The 23,433-nt window shown below is 40.5% G+C and overlaps 1 long non-coding RNA gene, 1 other non-coding gene and 1 pseudogene across 2 annotated transcripts; all 3 read right to left on the bottom strand.

Annotated features, from left to right (window-relative positions):
- Window positions 1-1,131: 1,131 nt before the first annotated feature.
- Window positions 1,132-1,192, bottom strand: LOC129022743 (U7 small nuclear RNA). The gene has a single exon (XR_008496540.2). It is a non-coding gene; the product is annotated as a U7 small nuclear RNA (small nuclear RNA).
- Window positions 1,193-4,669: 3,477 nt separating this feature from the next.
- Window positions 4,670-14,629, bottom strand: LOC134738958 (uncharacterized). Its single transcript, XR_010125255.1, has 3 exons — window positions 14,515-14,629; window positions 9,291-9,408; window positions 4,670-4,979 (listed from the first exon to the last, which is right to left on the bottom strand). It is a non-coding gene; the product is annotated as an uncharacterized LOC134738958 (long non-coding RNA).
- Window positions 14,630-21,745: 7,116 nt separating this feature from the next.
- On the bottom strand, window positions 21,746-21,843 carry LOC129022733 (U6 spliceosomal RNA; annotated as a pseudogene).
- Window positions 21,844-23,433: the final 1,590 nt, after the last annotated feature.

Raw genomic sequence — 23,433 nt, 5'->3', positions numbered from 1 at the left:
GCCACCACGCCCAGCTAATTTTTTGTATTTTTAGTAGAGACGGGGTTTCACCGTGTTAGCCAGGATGGTCTCTATCTCCTGACCTCGTGATCCACCCGCCTCGGCCTCCCAAAGTGCTGGGATTACAGGTGTGAGCCACCGTACCCGGCCTGGATACACATACTTTAAAGACGTAAAATTGGCTGTTTAGTAATTATTCACAGCCACACCAGTACTAAATTTATTAAAGGGGAAACAAAAAAAATTTGTAACTCATTATTAAATATCACTGTACCCTTGAGGAGAATGGAAGAGGGACATTTGTGGATGGATATGTGAAAAAAAAAAAAATTCAAGAGCCATTGATGATTCTTTTAGGAAAAAAATGGAAGCATTATGAATTACGGTGCAAGGGTCAAGGAGTATTGGGAGTTAGTTTCCCTGACTGATGCTGAGTCAGATTTACTTTGAAGTTGGAACCATTAGACTTTTGAAAACCTATAGAAAAGAGAGTGGATGGTAGATAGCCAGCTAAAAAGTCTTTGATGCTTTATTTTTGTATGGGCTTACTATTATTATCATTGGGAAGTAATATTTGGGTGGGAATATTTCTATATCCAATAGTCTGTATTTGCGTGGGCTGACATTTAGATCGAATCTACAGTAGGATTACTATACAGCTTTGAGATCTGGGTTTGTGAGCACATGGTTCATAACATAAAAAAGAGTGATTTGAATGTCTCACAATTTTCATTATGAGACCTTGGATGAACAACATCTACAGTAATTTCTAAGTCTCACACCATTCCAGCCACACCCAGTCTGGGCAACAGAGTGAGACCCCATCTTCAAAAATACATAAATAAATAAATAAAATAAGAATAAAGAAAAGAAAAATGGAGATTTCTTTGTAAATGTGTGTATAGAAATCAGGAAGCTAAGACAAAATATTCCGAAAGTATGAGTCACAAAATTATATTACTTGACATATGATCAGGATCACAAACTGAGATAAGATAACTGTATTTTGAAAGATTAATGCTAAAAAAGTTGGGAAACTGTATAAATGATTACAGCATGAAATTAAGAAAATAATAAGGCAAGCAGTTTTATCCTGGATAAAACATTTTTTGGTGGGGTGGTGGGGGTAGGGGGGGTGTCCTGGTGAAGACTAAGAAATCTGCTAGACAAATTCTAAAAGAGCTGAGCTGTAACATTTTTATTTATTTATTTATTTATTTTTAAAAATTTTTAGATTTCAGTCTTGGTCGGGAGTGGTGGCTCACGCCTGTAATCCCAGCACTTTCGGAGGCCGAGGCGGGCAGATCACCTGAGGTCAGGAGTTCCAGACCAGCCTCACCAACATGGTGAAACCCCATCTCTATTAAAAATACAAAAATTAGCTAGGTGTGGTGGCATACGCCTGTAATCCTAGCTACTCGGGAGGCTGAGGCAGGAGAATCGCTTGAACCCGGGAGACGGAGGTTCAAGCGCCCCTGCACTCCAGCATGGGTGACAGAGGGGGACTCTGTCTCAGAAAAAAAAAAAAAAGATTTGAGTCTCACCATGTTGCCTAGGCTGGTCTCAAACTCCTGGCCTCAGGCAACCTTCCTACAGGCATGAGCTACTGCTCCTGGAAAGACTATATTTCTTTAAATCTTAGAATTTAAACACCATCTGGGAATAAAGTTGGCTTGGAGGGAGGATGAAGAGATTGGAGCTGTTGATGAAAAACAAAACACCATCACATTTTTTCCCTTGCTCTTCTGCCAATAAATATTAGTTGACCTGTACATTGATCTCCCTCATTGCTATCCCCAATTTATTTTTTTTAATATTCTAAATGTGTAAGATAAACCTGAGGAAAATTTGACCTCATGCAACAATGTAATTTCCATTCTCAGTTCCTCCAAATCAGGGAGCCGTCTATATTCTCGTTTTCAGGAGTAAGATTTGCAGATAACTGTAAAGCCATGCTCACTAGCAGTGTAAAATTTATACAGAGAGGAAACTACAAGTAGATAGAGTTGTTGTTAAGTTCAGCTCTGTCTGATTTAGAAATGAATCTCGTGTTTGGATAATCTAGTCTTAGCTCATTCTATTTATTCAGCCAAGTTATTTCCTGCACAGATCCCTCCTTTGCCTGCCAACTGTAATCATTTTTTTCTTTTCATGTTAGTTCCCACTACTCCTATTTGAAGTGCCACCACATATAGCTTGCAGTTGCTTTACTTTCCGTCTAGTTAATCTCACCCGTACTGGTCATCTAAACAAGCCAATTCTTCCCAATCTCTTGATTTTCTGATCATTCCTTCCATAATGAATCTATAATCTGATGGAAACAGACCATTTTACATTGAGTAACTTTAGTTATTTTTAGTGTGTCCCTTACTCACTCTCCCAAGTGACGTCACCTCTCATGTTGCCTCATCAGGAAAATGATTAGGCAACATGGAGTAGGATTAGATGGGGTGTCCTTAATTCTGGGTGCATATTAGAAGTATTTGAGGAACTTTAAAAAAATACTGCTTACCTGGGCCTGCTGGCTTATGCCTGTAATCCCAGCACTGTGGGAGGCTGAGACAGGTGGATTGCTTGAGCTCAGGAGTTCGACACCAGCCTGAGCAACATAGTGAGCCCCTGTCTCTACATACATGCACACATGCACACACATGCACACACACACACATACACAGCTACTGCTTCACCACATAAGACAAGCGTAATCAAATTTTCTTAGCATAAGACCTGGGCGTTGTTGGCATTTTATTAAAAGCTCAGCCAGAGTTAGCAACCACAGGATGAATGATTTTCATATACCTTTCCAACTTCACAATTCCCTTATTCTCTTTTTTAAAAAAATTTTTGTAGAGTCGGGGGTCTTCCTGTGTTGCCCAGACTGGGATCAAACTTCTGGGCTCAAGTGATCCTCCTGCCTCAGCCTCCCAAAGTACTGGGATTTCAGTCATGAGCCACTGAGCCCGGTCGATTCCCTTATTCTTTTTTTTTGATGTATTCTTGCTCTGTCGCACGGGCTAGAGTGCAATGGCGTGATCTTGGCTTACTGCAGCCTCTGCAACCTCCACCTCCTGGGTTCAAGTGATTCTCCTCCTCATCCTCCCAAGTAGCTGGGATTACAGGCACCTGCCACTACACCTGGCTGATTTTTGTATTTTTAATAGAGATGGGGTTTCAGCATGTTAGGCTGGTCTTGAACTCTTGACCTCACATGATCCGCTGGCTTCGGCTTTCCAAAGTGCTGGGGTTATAGGCGTGAGGCACCACGCCCAGCCCCTTAATATTATACTAACTGACTTACACTGTTTTTCCTCTATAATTTTTATAGACACTAGAGACAGGCTTTCTTGATGTGATTCATTAAGAGTTTGAATATGACTATTAATATTATACCCGTAACATATGATATTAGTGAGATTATGTGACATCTTTATGTGACATTTTAACCACAAGGGTATTAAGAAAAATAAATACAGTAGAGAGCAGAGCTTGTGCCCACATTTCTTAAGATGTTAAAAAAAAAGCTTATGTTTTTTGCATAACATCTTTAATGCTTCCATATGCTAAATGCTGAATGTACAATTAAGATGCCTTCCATGGTGTCTCTGCTGAGGGAGACAGTCAAGAAAACCAGTGATTCAGAGAGGTGTGCATGAGATGCGATGGCAGAAAAAGGAGAACTACCTGTCTCAGACTGGGACTCGGGACAATTTCCACACTCCTATGTCTGAAACTGAGTACTGTACAAGTATCTAGAGGAAAAGGGGTGGAAGTTGAAGGGTAGTGAGACAGGAATAATACAGGGTGGTTGTAGGAGAATAGAAAATTCTAGGCAGCAGTTTCACATGACTAGCAAAAAGGAAACTGTTGAAATAGCTGCATAAGCTAGGGGCTGATACTTTGCAAACCAGGGTGTAGACCAAGCTGGCTGAGGCTGACTGGACCCAACATGGTGCTGGATTTCACCTAGGTCTCATGAGGACTTCACTGTACATTCATTCACATACTAAATTACATACCCACCAATGCCATGACACTTCTGGGAACACCCATATTTGGTGTAAAAATGGGTGGCACCACAGTTCCAAGAAATCTTCACCTTTTTTCCAGAAATCTTCATGAATATTTCACCCTTTGGCTAAAGAAACCCATAAAGATAGCAGCCCCAAGCCCCGCTGGGAGTGTCTCTCTCTTGAGTAGGCCTGAACTGCACTTCCGTGGAGATTCACTTTGCAGTAAATCTTCATACAGTCACTGTTTTCTGACTCGTCTTTGGATTCCTTCTATGATAGCTGTCAAGTGCCTGGACACTAGCAGGGGTCAAGGTCCCACCAGTATTTGGGGACCTCCCCAGCCAACTGATACCGTGGGTTGACAGGGAAGATGTCCTCTGAGAAGTGCAAGGAGTTCAACGAAATGTGGGCAGTTTGGGATGACAAGGATACAGAGGTTATGGAAGGGGCATATTGCGAAGGAGCTTATTTGAAATTCATTCACCAGATATTCTCTCTTCACCTCCCTATAGCTTAATGGAATTGCTCCACCTCATCTTTTACAAAAACCAGTATGACATTAATTAAATATTTTCAGAAGTGTATACTACTTAAATAAATTAAAACAAAAATGAAGTCTTTGGGAAAGAAAATAACTCAAAACATGCTTATAATAGACTCCTGATTTGGTGAAACTTTTATTCATGTTGTAAGATTTTTTAAATTTGTTTTCATTTTTCTTTGACCCAATATCATTGTTATACTAGAGCTTAACTTCTTATCTCAAAATACAATTCCTTATTTTTCCTGTTCTAGGAACTATTTGGCTAAATTATTTTTCTTCACAGTCATTGGGATTATAAGTACAAGGATGCTTTCTACACATGTATGTTTCAGCTTAAAATGAATAGCCCTTGAGCATGTTGCATGATGTCTGCCTTCTCTGTCACTCTGTAATTTCTCTCTTTTTCTCTCTCTCATCTTCTGTATCTGCAAAAAATAAATCTATGGTAATTTTCATCACTCATTAAGCTCATATTGATTTCTGCCTCTCCTGGAATTTATGGTACTGGATGTATTTTAATTTTTAAATAAAAGTGCCCCAAATTATTTTGTATTATTTTCTATCTTATTAATTTTGCCTATCTACATGATAGTAATATAATAATGGTTAGGATATTAAGACACATGAAGCAAGAAAATCTTTTTCAAATTAATTAATTTTATTATTTTATTTTATCTTTATTTTTTATGAGATGGGGTCTCTCTATGTTGCCCAGGGTGGTCCCAAATTCCTGAGCTCAAGCGATTCTTCCATGTTGGCCTCCCAAAGTGCTGAGATTACAGCCACCATGCCCTACCTAGAAAATCTTAAAGATTAAAAAAATAGAAGGACGCCAGGCACAGTGGCTCATGCCTGTAATCCCGGCACTTTGGGAGGCTGAGGCGCGCAGATCACGAGGTCAGGAGATCGAGACCATCCTGGCTAACACAGTGAAACCCCGTCTCTACTAAAAAAAAAATACAAAAATTAGCCAGGCGTGGCAGCGGGCACCGGTAGTCCCAGCTACTCTGGAGGCTGAGGCAGGAGAATGGCGTGAACCCAGGAGGTGGAGCTTGCAGTGAGCCAAGATTGCGCCACTGCACTCCAGCCTGGGCAACAGAGCGAGACTCCGTCTCAAAAGAAAAAAAAAAAAAATAGAAGGACTAAAATTTCTAGCTATTATAATGTGTTAAAATGTTCAATAAATAGACGGGCTCTGTATTGGTGTTAGAAATGACTTGTAGATCAGTACAATAGAATGAACAGCCCATAAACATGTCTAAGTTTATTTAAGTGTTTAAAAAGAAGATAATTCAAACTTAGTACGGGTCAGTAGACTGGTATCTCAAAGGACTTTGACAAATCCAATATTTCTTCCTAGTTTAAAAATAAAAGCAAACAAAGCAAATATACAGATAATGAACTTAAACCATGGCTAAATAGGAATAAATGTAAAGTCTTTGAAATTAAAATTGTGTGTGTACGTGTGTATATGTTTAAACTATATGTCAAAGCCAGTATCATTTTTCATGGAAGCATTAAAAGATTTTGCAATGGAAGGCAAAGAAGTCCATCATCACCACTAGTACTCCTAATTTAGAGGTACTACTCAATGTAATTATTCAATGTAATTAGACATGAGAAAGTAGTAAGAAGTATGAATACTTGAAAGAAGGAGACACAATTATTGTTTGCAGATAACAATAATATATCAATTAAAACAGAAGAAAAACTGAGATAAATCAGTAAGGTAGTTGACTTCACACACAAAAAAGTATCTAAATAAATAGTTTTTCTATATATAAAGAAAAGTTGATTAGATAATATAGTGGAGTAAAGTTACCAACTGCAGTAGCAACCAGAGAAGAAAAATTATTAGAAATAGAGCTGAGCATGATGCCACACATCTGTAATCCCAGCTACTCAGGAGGCTGAGGTGGGAGGATTGCCTGAGCTCAGGAGTTTGAGACCAGCTTGGGCAACATAGCACAAGACTGTCTCGAAAAAAACCCAAAACCAAAACCAAAACAAACAAACAAACAAAAAGCAGAAAGAAAGACAAGAAAAAAAAACTAGAAAGAAAATTGACAAGAAATGGTCAGAAACTAGGTGAAGAAAAGTTAACATTCTTGAAGGATTTAACAGAAAAGGATCTGAAGAAATACTCTAATACAAACTGCTGGAGCTGGGCGTGATATCTCAAAGGGCATGTTTAAAACAAGTTTAGATGATTGCTAAATTTTCTTCTAAGGAGGGCAATTTCTGGTAACTGGAGGGCCCTTTGTTTGGCTGAGCATCAAGACAAGTTTGAGGAAGCAAGTTGAGCAGAAGAACTGATTTGTTTGCAAGCCACCCTCTACCCCAGTCCCAGATATAACAGATAATGAGTAAGAACAGACATGTCTATGAGGGATTTTTTTCTGTGAGATGTGTTTTGCAAAACCTGTTTTCCACCTTCTCTATGAAAACTCTAGTTATGTTTACATGTTCACTAAGGTTTTTACATTACAGGATTATTTAAGAGCTTCAAAGACAGGCTGAGTTCACGTATCTTGGTAGTCATAATGTAAGGCATGAACACAAAGGCAGCTATATATGGTCTTGGTGCTCCCTCCTGGTCCCTCAAATTAGGAGACACCTGAAATCTGGGTTGGTTAATTAATTAATTAATTTTTATTTATTTATTTTTGAGACAGAGTGTCGCTCTATCACCCAGGCTGGAGTGCAATGGCCTGATCTCAGCTCACTACAACCTCCGCCTCCCGGGTTCATGCGATTTTCCTGCCTCAGTCTCCCGAGTAGCTGGGATTACAGGCGTGTGCTGCCACAGCCAGCTAATCTTGTGTTTTTAGTAGAGACGGGGTTTCACCATTTTGGCTAGGCTGGTCTCGAACTCCTGACCTCAGGTGATCCATCCTCTTCAGCCTCCCAAAGTGTTGGGATTACAGGCGTGAGCCACCGCACCTGGCCGGAAGGCTGTTTATTGTAGAATTAATTATAATTATAGAAGTTGAAAAGAACTCAAGCAATCAATCATAGGGTATTAGTTAAATAACTTATAATACATCCACTTAAGAGAATACTATGTACCCATTAACAATGATGTGGTATGCTGGGCTCAGTGGCTCAGGCCTGTAATCACAGCACTTTGGGAGGCTAAGGTGGGAGGATTGCTTGAGCTCAGGAGTTGGAGACCAGCCTGGGCAACATGGTGAAACCCTGTCTCTACCAAAATTACAAACAATTAGCCAGGCATGGTGGCACATCTGTGATTCCAGCTATTCAGGAGGCTGAGGTGGGAGGATTGCTTGAGCCCAGGAGGTAGAGTTTGCAGTGAACCGAGATCACGCCACTGCACTCCAGCCTGAGCATCACAGAGAGATCCTGTCTCAAAACAACAACAACAACAACAACAACAAAAGCACCCAAAAAAACAACCAATGATGTGGTAAATATTTATATACTGACATAGTGATTTGTTGTTAGGTAAAAAAGACAATTTCTACAACAAAACATAATTTATAATATTTTGGTAGGAAAAATTTATCCATCTGTATCAGGTTCCCTATGTATCAGGTTCCATGGAACCGTAGTCTATAAATGTATGTATGTTTAGGAGGCGGAATTATGGGGGATTGGAATGCTTTCTATGCTTCTCTATGTTTTCGGTTTTTTAAATGAAATAAACTCATATGATGATGATGAGGGTGAAACAAGCAAGACAAATGTGCCCATCAGATCTTTTAGGGCTCTAATATCTTACTACTCCTTGAAAAATATTTGTGTTATGTTTTCCCCTTCATCTTAGTTTATAACTTTTTTTCTTTTTGAGACGGAGTCTGGCTCTGTCGCCCAGGCTGGAGTGCCGTGGCGCGATCTCGGCTCACTGCAAGCTCCGCCTCCCAGGTTCCCGCCATTCTCCTGGCTCAGCCTCCCGAGTAGCTGGGACTACAGGTGCCCGCCACCACGCCCGGCTAATTTTTTGTATTTTTAGTAGAGACGGGGTTTCACCGTGTTAGCCAGGATGGTATCGATCTCCTGACCTCGTGATCCACCCGCCTTGGCCTCCCAAGGTGCTGGGATTACAGGCGTGAGCCACCGCGCCCGGCCCTTAGTCTACTCATTTAAAAAGAGGCAAGAGTTTCTCTCCCTCTCCCTCGGGGAGCTACAGCTTTCCTTGTATTTTTTGGCATGAACAAGCTATAGGAAGTGTGGATCAGTACCTTCCTGCAAACCCCAGCAGTGTTTCAGATAAGAAGTTACTGTTTTGGCACCTGTTCCAACACAATCACCCAGGGCAATTCTAGTGCCAAAAGCTTTCTCAATGTGTGTGAGTATATAACATTCTGGGAAGTGACCTAGCTAATCACACATGGACATAAATATGGGAAAAGACACTATAGACTATTACAGGGTGGGGAGTGGGAGGGCTGAAAAACCTATGTTGTGGTATGTTTGCTAGCTGGGTGATGGAATTCGAACCCCAAACTTCAGCATCATGCAGTATTCCCATGTAATAAACCTGCACATGTACCTCTGTATCTAAAATAAAAGTTGAAGTTTAAAAAAAAAAAGGAAAAAGAAAGCCAAATGTGAGTGGGCTGGGTGGCTCCTGCCTGTAATCCCAGCACTTTGGAAGGCTGAGGCGAGAGGATTGCTTGAGGCCAGGAGTTCAAGACCAGCCTGGGCAACATAGTGAGACCTCATCTCTACTAAAAATAAAAATTAAAAGATTAGGGGACTGTGGTGGCATGTACCTGTGGTCTCAACTACCCGGAAGGCTGAGGCAGGAGGATTGGTTGAGTCCAGGAGATCGAGGCTGCAGTGAGCTGTGATTGCACCACTGTACTCCAGCCTAGGTGACAGAATGACACTCTGTATCAAAAAGAAGAAAAGGAAAAAAAAAAGAAAGCTAAACATGAGCTGTTAAGCATGGCTGCACACACAAACACACACACACACACATACATTTTCCGACTTTTTTCAGACACTTTCAGACTGCTTTTAGTCTTGAAACTAGGCCAGTATACCGACTACATGGGCTGTTACATCATTTTCCTTGCTACTTTTCTACGTATTTTGCAAGCTGAATCAGTGTTCGCAGATACTCTTGTGTTTCAGTCCAAGTAAGATAGTCTTTAAGATACCTTTTAATATGTACGTTGAAAAGATAGAACGTATGATGCTGAGATTATAGGGATTGAGAAAGGCAAAGTATGTGAATAAGATAGGCCAGTTCTCCGGCTTTGTAATTTGACATTTTAAATGAGTAGCACATCCTTTAACCAACAAAGTTATGGGGTAGCCTAGAAAGAGAAACCACTTGAATTTTAAATATAGGATACAGAAAAGAGGACAGAATCTTCCCTGTGAACTATCTTAGCAGCATCTGGTTCTTTTGAGGTACTTTGAATGTGTTGGAGCTTAGAAACGGATACCCCAAAATATGGCACTTTGACATGCTGAACTGAGGAAGAAGCCTCGAGGTTTCTTGGGCCTCCACCCTGTCCTGTCTCTTAATCCTCCTTGCAGGATGAAGTTGTCCCCTGAAATTCCTTATTTGCCTACATTTTGGACCTGACAATGAAGAAAACAATTACTTCCGGCCCCTTCCCTGAGTTTTTATTAACTGAACTCATGGGAAGAAAGACTGAATTCTATCAACACGCCTGGACGGACTGGTCACAAGCTATTGTCTGCTCTGCTGGCCCAAAAGACTTTATCCCAGTCCACTGTATGTTCTCCAGGCCCATTGAAATCCCCTAAAAATCATCTACACATTTCTATCTGTCTTTCCCCTAAGAAGTATATACAACCATCTGTACCTCACTGGGGTATTGGACAATCATTCTGTGATTCTCCCTCATGCTCATTAACACATCTGTAGGCCATTTCGCCTATTAATCTGCCTTTTGTCAGTTGATTTTTCAGTAAGCCTTCAGATGGCAAAGGGGAAGTTTTTCCTTGATCCCTACAAATTTATAGTAGAATGTATGCTGTAAAAGACCTGATAGCCTCATTGTCATGGATGACATTTCTCTCATGTGGGTGTGCCAACTCGTGCAGATGAGAATTTTATAAATGTGTGTGCTCCTGTGAATCAGACTGTTATAGTAACATTAAACTGCTAAAGAACTTCACCTACTTTCCGGATTTGCTAGTAAATAATTTGGCTATTTTTTTTTGTCAGTCTAAAGGAAGATAGCTAATAAGCTATATGAATTGGCCCAGTGGATTAAGTAATTTTTCATAATGCCTCATTACTAGTTTCTGAGAGTAGGATTTCTAGAGAAGGAGTTTTTGGGGGAGATAGGAACAGAGGCTGATCAATTTATTTCTTTATGCTTTGACCTCCTCTAAGAAAAAGGCTGGCTGCTACAAAAGTTTCTATCTTAACATTTTTCTGCAAGTTTGTTATTATCATTTATGAACTCCCCATTTCCCACAGAGGAAGGAAAGAATAGACAGAACTGAGTGATAAACTAGACAAAGGGAATGGCTTAGTAGGACACAGCTTCTGCCTTTTGCGTTTCCAGTATTTGTCTACTGCTAAGGAAATCAGTATGTGGCACATAACTGGGGCAAAGGATTCAACACTCAGCACTTCAAGCAAGAAGTCATCATCATTAGCATTATTGTGGCAGCTACAAGGAGACACCCAACAATTTACTGCAACTGAGATAAACTGGGTACACTGACTCCCAGCTGGATTTTTACTGTTTTTGACCACATTCTGAGGGCTATCAAAATACTTTTTAATTCACTTCCAGACCATCCCAACTTCTACAATGACTCTTTCTCTCTACAACCAGCTAAATTTAATTTCATTATGATTTGCCAAAGGTTAACTGAGAAAAGTAACAGCCAAGAATTAAGAAAACAGGTATAATATGAAAGAGGGAAAAAATCATTTATTTTGAATGGTGGCCTGACCAAGCAACATGGCTCCAGAGTGGAATGAAAGAGATAAAAATAGGAAGACAATTGGGTGAAGCAGAAAAAAAAAAAAAAACAGGAGCAGTAGAAACAGATCAATGAGAATGTGTTTCTAGAGCCTATTATGTTTCTAAAGTTGAAGTGATAAACATATTGCATATCCTTTGTTCTAGAGACCTTTCAAAAGACAGAATTCCTTTTCTCAAGCATTGAGCTCTCTCCATCTTTAGAGTCTTTTCAGTCTGTTTCACACAGTGTCAGAAGAAGGTTGCATCAAAACTTGATAGAATTACTGTAATTCCCTCCATGACAGTAGTAAAGTTGGATCCTGCTGATTAGAGCAAAACACAAAAGCTCACTTCCAGAGAACTGTGATCTTCTCATAAAACAGTTGGCATCGCCTGAAAGGGAGGTATTGTTGGTAGGTAAGCCAATGTCCTAGGGCCTGGGACTCAGCCAGCATCTCATATAACAACCATGCTGCCTATCCACTTTTGTTTGTTTTCCCAGACAAAAATGATTGCAACACATTTCAGAGCCAATGCAAAAACTCTGCCTTTGTAATATGCTGACTTGCTGTCAATAATTAGATGTTCTAAATTGCTACACTAGACAATGAGGTCCAACTTAAAAAAAATACAAAAACCCAGTTAAAAGCTCAATTGGCCAAGAGGTTATTTCTGCAAAATGATCACCAGTGGTTTCTTTTTTGTCTTTTTTTTTTTGTGGGGTGTGTGTGTGTGTGTGTGTGTGTGTGTGTGTGTGTGTGGAGTAGATGAAATGTGTCCAGAGAAGAAAAAAAAATCGTACTTCTGTAAATATTTTCTTAACTTCCTTTTGCCAGGCAGCTCTGGTTTAGTGAGACATACACTAGGTTAAGTTTCAAAACATTTGGATACTAACTGTGCTACTTTGGAGCAAGTCATTTAATCTTCCTGAGGCCCAGATCATTCATCTATAAAGTGAGGATAGTAATACTTCAACTGACCACCTCACAGTATGATTAAATATCCAATGATATATTGTACATGAAAGCATTTATCAACTGCAAGTCGTGATACTAATGTGAGGACTGTAGAATTGCTTTTGTTTTCCTCAGAGCAGATTTAATTCTGGGGTGCTGGAGAGAAGTAGGAGAGGTTCAGCTCCAGCTCTAGCTCATTTCCCCACGTCTGAGAGGCTGGAAGGGAAAGGAGTGGATCTTGAGTTGGCAACTCCCATTTCTCCATCAGTAGAAAGAAAAAACTGGTTTTCAGGTTTCCTCCTTACCCCATGAAGTAAGAGTCCCTTCCTCTGAATGTTAAAGAAATTTATTAACTATCTAGATTTTCCTTGACTTTTGCTTATTTATCTAGGCTATGTTGTTCAATATGACAGCCACTAGTGATTTGTGGTTACTGAACTCAAGAAATATGGTTAATCAAAATTGAGATGTGCTGTTAGTGAAGAATACATGCCAGGTTTTGAAGATAATAGTCTAAAAATACCTGAAAGTAAAATATCTCACTAATGTTTTTTACGTTGATTTCACATTGTAAAGATAATATTTTAGATATATTAGATTGTACAAAATATGTTGTTAAAAATAAATTTTATCTGTTTCTTTTGAGTTTTTCAAATGTAGCTACTATAGTTTAAAATTTTATATTTTATATCACTTTATATGTCTTTTTTTTTTTTTTTTCCAAGATGGAGTCTTGCTCTATTGCCCAGGCTGGAGTGCAGTGGTGTGATCTCGGCTCACTGCAACCTCTGTCTCCCAGGATCAAGTGATTCTCCTGCCGCAGCCTCCCAAGTAACTGGGATTACAAGTGTGTCCCACCACGCCTGGCTAATTTTTTGTATTTTTAGTAGAGATGGGGTTTCACCATGTTGGCCAAGCTGGTCTCAAACTTCTGACCTCAGGTGATCCACCTGCCTTGGCCTCCCAAAGTGCTGGGATTACAGACATGAGCCACTGCACCCAGCCTCACTTTATATTTCTATTGGATTTGGACAATCAGAGAGGAAGGAAAAACCCGAGTCCCCAGTAGCCTTATTTCATGCCTTTTTCTTTCCATTTTTCAGTCTCTCTCCACTCATGCGTTCCAGGTATTGGGAAGTCAATTCTTTTGAGACAAACATCAAGAAACCAAAGAAAGATCAATAGGAAGATCATTTCGTCCCATCTATAGCACATGGCACTAAATAGACAGTCAGCATTCATTCAGTCAAACAATCATGCATTTAATTAAAATGAAGAATACAGAAATTTGGCAATCTCATGTCTTGAAAAAACAGATACACTAGGAATGAGTAATTTCTCTTTTCACTCTTACAAGTTCTGAAAAGGAAGAGATACTACGATTAGGCTGTGAACTATACTGTGTATAGTCACTTATTAAAATCTTATTTTATATAATGGCTATCTGTAGGCATTTAAAAAAAACTCCCTTCTAAAGGTCTAGATATCTTGAGGTCAATAAATGTGCTTTGTATCCAATAAGTACTGAGTAAATGTTGTTGAATATAATGAATAAAATAAATAAAATAAAATAAATGATATAAAGTCTATCACTTTATCTTTCTAACCAAAATTAAAATGTGAAGCTAAAATGTTGTATGGTTGATTTGATGATGATATAGGCATTAAAACATGAGTTGTGCCTTAAGGTATGCTTTGCTTTTATCTGATAAAACAATCTTATTTAAAATTTTTTTTTAATAATAGAGACAGGGTCTCAATATGTTGCCCAGGCTGGTTTTGAATTTCTGGGCTCAAGCAATCCTCCTACCTCAGACTCCAAAAGTGCTGGATTACAGGGGTGAGCCACCACACCCAGCCAAAAAAATCTTATTTTTAAGTCACTTCAAAAAGTAAACCATTTGAGAGTGAATAAATTCTTCCCAGATTAAATCCTGGCTGATGAAGAACACTTATTCCTAAAATAAAATCCCCATCCATTTTTGTCATCTCAGCAACCAACTAAAAATTGTCCCAGGAACAAACTGATTCACCCTATATGAAATAACAGAATAACAGAGAAGAACAATAATCCCATTAACCTGGTAGATCCGGAATGAATTGCAGCTGGAGGATGGAGCAGATTGGAGGTGGGAACAGTGAACACTCAGCAGGCTCCCAGCCCCGAACACTCCTGGAGTCTCAACAGCCTCAATCCATCTGGAAGGGAGGGCTTGGGGGAAGGGCTGAGCATGGCTGCAGGGATCAAAGCTAAGCAGGGGAAAACAGCTAGAGCACTGTCTGCTCTTTGAGCAAAGATAATAGAGTCCTCTCTGTGGTGAAGAGAATGAACACACAGGAAGATTTAAAAACACAACAAACCCGGAGCCGATCAGATTCCTTTATTCCATACCTCAAACTCATCAGGCTTGTCCTCAATTCAGAATCTCTCTATATTGAATTACAGGGTTAGAAAAATAAAGGGCATCCCATTGAGTGCTTTTCAAACAGTGGGTTGCCACTCTTTAGTGTGAGAGAATCAATTCAGTGGGTGGAGGTTTGCATTTAGAAACTGAAATAAATTAGAATGGAAAATAGAAGGAATTGCATGGAAAAGGGATAAATATTGTTTCATGAATGTTTTGGTGTGTATGTGTTTGGTACAGGTAAAATACATCTTATTGTAGGCATTAGCCAAACTGTGAAACTGAAAACCAGTCAACTCTATCTCCCTCCTGTATTATTATGGGTTACTAAAATCAGTTCTTCAGGCCTTCAGGAATAGGCTTTTTATAACCTCCACAGCTAATTCTCTGTCGAGGTATTCCTCCTGCATTCTAGAAATATAGAAAATGTCACAGACTCAGTGCAAACCCTCCTGAAAAAATAGCTCCAGGATCAGGCATTGCATTATGAGGAAGCTAATACTGTTTGTCAGAATCTGAGGGCAGCCTCCCTTTAAATACCCTAATTAAGGAGAGGGAATAAAGAAAAAATGGTAATAGCATGCCTCAAATGTGAGGCTGCCTCTTGGCCACTATTCATTAGAAAGCCCACAAACTGTGGGCTCTATTTAAGGAACGTCTGGGATGGTTTTGGGCGGGGGAAGCAAAACAGACCCAGTCAAATACTTCCCCTTTTATTCTCAACTCTGTTGTCAGCTTACTTTTCTCACCTTGATTTATTTCTTGAAATTTTAGTCAAATTCATTGACAATTTGCCTTATGATTTACAAAGTAGATGAGAGTGAATAGAGAAGCAACCTGACAGAGAAGAGAGCAGAACTATTTAAAAGATTCTGGCAAGAGGTGAGAACATTCCTCGATCCACTACAGAAAACCACCAGTGATCAAACAAACACACTCAATTCCATTTCTAGGTCTCAAGGAATTAAGCATAACATTCAAAGTTGACTAGATAAAGGAAAGATTTATTATTATTATTATTTTGAGAGGGAGTTTCACCCTTGTCATCCAGGGTGGAGTGCAGTGGCCGGATCTCAGCTCACTGCAACCTTTGCCTCCCGAGTTCAAGCGATTCTTCTGCCTCAGCCTCCTGGGTAGCTGGGATTCCAGGTGCCCACCACCACGCAGGGCTAATTTTTGTTTTTGTAGGAGAGAAGGGGTTTCGCCATGTTGGCCAGGCTGGTCTCGAACTCCTGACCTCAGGTGATCCACCCGTCTTGGCCTCCCAAAGTGCTGGGATTACAGTCATGAGCCACTGTGCCCGGTCAAGGAAAGATTATTAATGACAGACTTCATTGCGTTCTGCAAAGCTGAAAGGCAAGGAAAGAATTGGGGGATGGAGGGAAGAATTCCCTAAAAGAAGTCCTAGTAAAGTTGTATATCAAGAAAAAGGTAGATATCTTCATATCCAGACACAAAAGAAAGTTCTTAAGGTTTTACAATGGTATGGCCACTAACACAACCTTTCAAAGAGGAGCAAACATCCTTATCGCCCCAAGAAATCAAAGTAAACCATGTGAAACCCAAGTGTAGGAAATCCTGCTGCTCAGATAAAGTATCTAGTGTAACACTGAAACAGCACTATTGCTTTCAGGCAGCCTGGCTTAACCTTGAGTAAAGCCTTTCCTGGGAGTTCAGCTCAGTGAAACAGACATTCTGTCAACTGTATCAGAGACAAGGATTTTAGCTGTAATTATGGTCTGCTAATCTGGTGTAGCTTTAGTTAAACAAACAGAATCAGCACATTATCATTAGGGAGGCAACATAGTTTTCTCTCCCTTCCACAGAGCATTGCTCTAGGAGAGAGACGACTATTGAAAAGTTTGGCTGCTGTTACCAGTTTTACTTCTATCTAATCTTTTAGGAGCTCAGTTTCTCCAAATGAAGAAATGTGTGACATCCTCCCATCTCACAGGATTGCCGAAAAGACACAAAAAAGGCAGTGTTTAAACATGTCATAACTGGGCACTGAATTGTTCCTGATGAATCTGTACTGTTCTGTCCTTTCTCTCCCACCATCTCTGGGAAACTGGCATGAAATGGGTCTCACTCTCTACTTTTTTGTCTTTTCTTTCCAGGTCCTTCTCTCCTCTGGTTAACCCGGTCTGAAGACTTGGAGACATCTGTCATATTTTAGATGCAGAGGAGTACTCCAGCTTAAATGGTTGCTTTCAGAGTACTAATTCTTGGCCTTCCTCCCCCGCCCCAGAAAAGAATCTCTTATGGTGGGAAATTCAGTTTGCTGAAAGCTGGATATTAGACATAATTTTGAGATATAGCTCAGCTAATATTTCCTTCGAATTATGCCATAACAGCAAAACTTGCCTCATTTATGAGCCCTTTAATATGAAATTGTCTTCCTCCTTCCCTCCCTTCCTTTCTCTTTTTCTCTTTCCTCTCCTCCCTCTTTCCCTCCCTTCCTCCCTTCCTTCCTTCCTTCCTACCTTCCTCCCTTCCTCCCTTCCTATGTGCTAGGCTATCTCTAGCACAATCTCTCCTCCAGACACTCACTTTAGTGGGAAATGTAAATATAAAAATTGAAAACATATGTTATTATAAGTGTCAAAAGACAAAATTACAACAAATTTAGTTATAGATCAAAGATGGGCATTTATTTGGGATTTATAATTCAGGACAGCTTTCAGTCCACAAAATGTACTGAAAGCTCTCATGAGCAACTGCTGAACAGTGGGTTTTATAAGGTGGGAACAAGGAAACAGAACAATAGAAAAAAAAAAAAGCTTGACTGGTAAACATTAGGTTACTTCAGGTTACTTTTTTTATATGAGTTTAAGCAAATGGAAGTGTCCTTATTATAGCTGACTCACACTGGAATCTCCAGTTTTCAGGAAAAACTGATCTGTTTTGAGATCTATCGACTTCCTTAAAGTTTCATTTTGATGACGTGGCATTTAGCACAAGTGACTCCATTTTGGTTTAATCTGGTCCCTTGGGACCTAGTGCAGAAGATCAGTCCGAAACAATAGTGTTCCATAATGCTGTTTAACATAAGAGATGTTTGAAAGAGGTACTTCTGGCCAGGGCTTGGTGGGCCAGAAAATACTTTTTGGTGAGATCTGAATTGAATCTTCAAGGGGTTGTGGGCCTAAAGTGCAGGCGAAGGGATACTGTAGACAGAGGATGGCAGAAGGAGGAGTGGAATGAGAAAAAAGATGATTTTCCAGAGACTACGTGTGATGTGACTGAGTAGCAAGGGATGGGCTGAAGAGGCAAGTAGAGTCATTCTATTGTCTTGTGATCTTGCTTTTCATTCTAGAGATAAATGATTTTTTTTCCACATAATTTTAGCAGCAGACATTTTCCCCAAATTAAATTTTATATGGCATTCCGGCCGGGCGTGGTGGTTTATGCCTGTAATCCCAGCACTTTGGGAGTCCGAGGTGGGCAGATCACCTGAGGTCAGGAGTTCAAGACCAGCCTGGCCAACATGGTGAAACCCTGTCTCTACTAACAATACAAAAAACTTAGCAGGGTGTGGTGGCACGCACCTGTAATCCCAGCTACTTGGGAGGCTGAGGCATGAGAATCACTTGAACCTGGGAGGTGGAGGTTGCAGTGAGCAGAGATTGTGTCATTGAACTCCAGCCTGGGCAACAAGAGTGAAACTCCATCTCAAAAAAAAAAAAAAAAAAAAGAAAAAGATTTATATGGCATTCCAACATTAAAAGATTTTCTTTTCTTTTCTTTTTTTTTTTTTTTTTTGAGACGAGGTTTGTCTCTATCGCCCAGGCTGGAGGGCAGTGGCACGATCTCGGCTCACTGCAAGCTCCGCCTCCTGGGTTCACACCATTCTCCTGCCTCAGCCTCCCGAGTAGCTGGGACTACAGGCGCCCGCCACCACACCCAGCTAATTATTTTTGTGTGTTTTTAATAGAGACAGGGTTTCACTGGGTTAGCCAGGATGGTCGCGATCACCTGACCTCGTGATCCGCCTGCCTCGGCCTCCCAAAGTGCTGGGATTACAGGCATGAGCCACTGCGCCTGGCCAAAGGATATTCTTTTTAATCTAGAAATTAGGTTTAGATTAAAAGGAAATTTAATTAGGATAAATTTATTTTATAAATTAAAACAATGAACAATATGATGTTTGTTTGAATGCAAATTTGATATAGAGATTATGGATGGCAATTGTATCTTATACTAGCCTCAGCACTGCAATTCTTTTACATCTGAGTTTTGTTTCTCATAGAGTGGCAAGATAATTTTTACACAGATACATAGTTGCAAATGGTAACAACTTTAACATGAATTACCTAGAAACTCAGGATACTGTTCCATGGAAAGAGATGGCAGAGAAAGTTTTGTCCTCAGTTCTATATAAAAACGAAATTCCAATTTGGGTGACTAGGAGGATAATGGTATTGGCAACTAAAACGATTCCTCTGTAAAGAGAGAGAAAATTCCAAGAGAAAAAACGTGAGTTCGATTTTGGGCATTTTGTGTTTAAGGTGCTTTATTTAGAAATATAGGAAGCTTCCTATAACGATGGAAATAATTGGTTCACTAAAAACCAAAGATGAAATATTGTTCTTTTAGGATTGTATAACCCCATGTAACCTTTTCCTCTGACCTCCAGCTGTGGCGTACTTTTGATGAAATTTTAATGGTTCATTTCAGAACCTCATCACTCTTGGAAATTCATGCAGCCACTTAGCCTGAAATTCAGAATTCTGCTGTTTCATCATTTCAGATTTCTTGACTTGGCTACAGAGGCATCCAGGACAATGTCATTTTGTGTTTAGCAAAACTGAAATAACTCACAGACTCTTGTGTTCTTTTTGATTACTACACATATCTAAGCTAGGCCATGCTAGCATTCTTCTCTCTCAGTCAAGCTGAATTAAAGTGTATTTTAATGAATGGCATGTTATAGAGCAAAATGTTCGTGTTGTTTCCCTAGCAGTATAGCACCATGCTCATTCATTTATTCATTTACTTAATTATTCATCTGGTAGAAACATGCTATATCCTTCCTTGATGAGGGTAAGTGACTATTAGTTTGCTAGGGCTGCCGTAATAAAGTATCACAGATCGGGTGTCTTAAATAACAGAAATGTATTCCTCGCAGTTCTGGAGGCTGAAGGTCCAAGATTGAAGTCCCGGCAGGTTGGTTTCTTCTGAGGCCTCTTTCCTTGGCTGGCTTGCTGCCTCTTCATGTGGTCTTTTCTCTATGCAGGCATCCTGAGATCTCTTAGTGTGTGCAAATTTCCTTTTCTTATAAGGACACCAGTCAGACTGAATTAGGGCCCACCTTAATGGCCTCATTTTAACTTAATTACCTCTTTCATGACCTTACCTCCAATGACAGTCACATTTTAAGGTACTTGGGGTTAGGGCTTCAATACATGAATTTGGGGTGGGGGATGGGGGATGGGGGAAAGGAGGCACAATTTAGCTCATAACAACAATTAAATATTTTGCTTTGGTTTTTACAAAAAAGGCAATTCTAACCTCAGTACATTTAAGCTTTCTTCATAGCATCATGACTTCTTCCATTTTCATTTGTATTTGTATTTCCCTTCCTCCCTCCCTTCCTTCCTTCCTCCTTCCTTCCTTCTTCCCTTCCTCCCTTCCTCCCTTCCTTCCTTCTTCACTTCCTCCCTCCTTTCCTCCCTTCCTCCCTTCCTCTCTTCCTCCGTTCCTTCCTTCCTTCCTTCCTTCTTCCCTTCCTCCCTCCCTCCCTCCCTTCCTTCCTTCCTTCCTTCCTTCCTTCCTTCCTTCCTTCCTCCCTTCCTTCCTTCCTCCCTTCCTTCCTTCCTTCTTCCCTTCCTCCTTTCCTCCCTTCCTCCCTTCCTTCCTTCTTCTATGGGATCTCGCTCTGTAACCCAGGCTGGAGCGAGGTAGTGTGATTGTAGCTCACTGCAGTCTCGAACTTCCGGGCTCAAGCAATCCTCTGCCTCAGCCTCCTGTGTAGCTGGGACTACAGGCCTGTGCCACCATGCCCAGATAATTTTCTTTCTTTCTTTCTTTCTCTTTTTCTTTCTTTCTTTCCTTCCTTCTTTCTTTCTTTCTTTCTTTCTTTCTTTCTTTCTTTCTTTCTTTCTTTCTTTCTTTTTTCTTTCTTTCTTTCTCTCTCTCTCTTTCTTTCTCTTTCTTTCTTTCTTTCTTTCTTTCTTTCTTTTCTTTCTCTCTTTCTTTCTTTCTTTTCTTTATTCTTCTTTTTTTTCATGGAGACGGGGGGCTTGCCATCTTGCCCAGGCTGGTCACAAACTCTTGGGCTCAAGCGATACTCCTGCCTTGACCTCCCAAAGCACTGGGATTATAGGCGTGAGCCACCTGCAGCCGGCCTCATTTGCAAGTTGATGGAACTCAGAATTAACCTTTCCCTCTCCTGTTGGATAAAGGAAGGTAAATCTTTTCAGTGAGGAGTCATCGATAATGAAATATTTTTCAGCCTTTTTACTACCCCAACACATAGGAGGCAAGTCACGCACCCACAATAAATGAAGGGCTCACTTAAGAGCTTGAGCTGTGGATTCCCACAGATCTGAATGCAAACCTTCCCTTTACACCTTACTCCAAAGCTGTGTGACTTTGTCCAATGTCTTATCCTCTGCAAAAATACAGTCCATGCTACTTTATTTTATTTTTTAATTTTTATGAGTAAATAGTAAGTGTACATATTTATGGGGTTCATGAGATGTTTTGATACAGGCATGCAGTGTATAATAATCACATCATGGAATATGGGGCCTCCATTCCCTCCAGCGTTTATCCTTTGTGTTACAAACAGACTAATTATACTCTTTTAGTGATTTTTTTAAACGTACAATTAAATTATTATTGACTATATTCACCCTGCTGTGCTGTCAAACACTGGATCTTATTCATTCTTTCTAACTATGTTAAAAGTATGGAACACATCACAAATTTGTGTGTCATCCTTGCACAGGAGCCATGCTAATCTCTGCAGTGTTCCAATTTCCATATATGTGGCCATGCTACATTAGTAGAGAGATCCCTACAATACTGTGGCTTAAAAAGAGAGATGTTAAAATTAGCCGGGCGTGGTGGCGGGCACCTGTAATCCCAGCTACTCAGAAGGCTGACGCAGAGAATTGCTTGAACCGGGAGGCGGAGGTTGCAGTGAGCTGAGATCCTGCCACTGCACTCCAGCCTGTGTGACAGAACGAGACTCCCTCTCAAAAAAAAAAAAAAAAAAAAAGGAAGAGAGACGTTTGTTTTTCTCTCCTGAAATAGTCCTCAGTGAAGCAGAACAGGGTAGGGTAGGATGGACAGCTCAGCCCATCCTCAAGATATGGCTTCTATCGCTGGATCTGTGAGGGCTGTTCTAGCTCCTGCCATTACATGTGCATCCCAGACAGCAGGAATGGTCAAAGGAACAAGAAAATACACCCTTATTTCTTTTAAAGGGAAGGCTTGTTAAATAAAAGCACTTATATCCCATTGGCAAAAAGTTACATGGTCTTATCTGGTTGCAAAGATGCTGGGAAAATATAATCTATAACACAATGGTCCTAGGCACAGCTAAAACCTGGGGGTTTCAATATTTTTAAATTTTATTTTATTTTATTTTGAGATGGAGTTTCACTCTGTTGCCCAGGCTGGAGTGCAGTGGTGCAATCTCTGCTCACTGCAACCTCCACCTCCTGGGTTAAAACGATTCTCCTGCCTCAGCCTCCTGAGTAGCTGGGATTACAGAAGCCCACCACCACGCCCAGCTAATTTTTGTATTTTTAGTAGAGACGGGGTTTCACCATGTTGGCCAGACTGGTCTCGAACTCCTGACCTCAGGTGATCTGCCTGCCTTGGCCTCCCAAAGTGCTAGGATTACAAGAGTGAGCCACCGCGCCTGGCTGGGGGTTTCATTATTAAAGAAAGAGGATACTGACTAATATTGTTGTATGTCTTAGCTTGGGTTCTTGCAAAGTAGAGTCTAAGGCAACGGACTTGGATGCAGGTAGTCTATCTGCAATTACCTATTGACTGATGATATTAACCCCAGGAAGCAGAAGTGAGGTATGAGAAGAGAGAGACAAGGAAGTGAGAAAGCCTATAAAGTGTGTGCTACTCAGCTGGAAACCATTATGGAAAAATGAGGCCCACTTACACTCGGGATCAGCTGTGGAACTTCATAGACTGTGCTTCAGCATTATTCCACTGAAGGGTAAGGAGGCTGGGGGATTAATCTGCTGACTTCCGTCCACTGTTACTTACTAACTCTCCTGCACTTCCAGGCTGTGTCCCTGCTTGGGTGTCCCCAAGGGACACCACAGCACCCACTGAAGTTGGGGCACTTGCAGCATGCATGCCACTGTTCACATTAGTGGCACTAATGTCAGATGGGCCCTAGGGATGGGGCACAGGGCATCTTAGGTAGGTGCTTCTGGGTAGAACTAACCCTCTCATTTTCCATCCACACCCTACAGTGAGCATAATGGAGCATGTGTCCCAGAGTTGGGTGGGGACTGGGAGAATGTTTTTAAAGCACCTGAAGCAGATACTGGCATGTAGTACGTGCCCAGTAATGTTAGTTCTCTTTCCTTCCACTTCCACTTTGTCACCTTAACACAC

The sequence above is a fragment of the Pongo pygmaeus genome, chromosome 22, assembly GCF_028885625.2.
Source record: "Pongo pygmaeus isolate AG05252 chromosome 22, NHGRI_mPonPyg2-v2.0_pri, whole genome shotgun sequence".
Classification (NCBI taxonomy): Eukaryota; Metazoa; Chordata; class Mammalia; order Primates; family Hominidae; genus Pongo; species Pongo pygmaeus.
The sequence above is the reverse complement of the archived record's forward strand: the minus strand, read 5'-3'. Positions and strand labels throughout refer to the sequence as shown.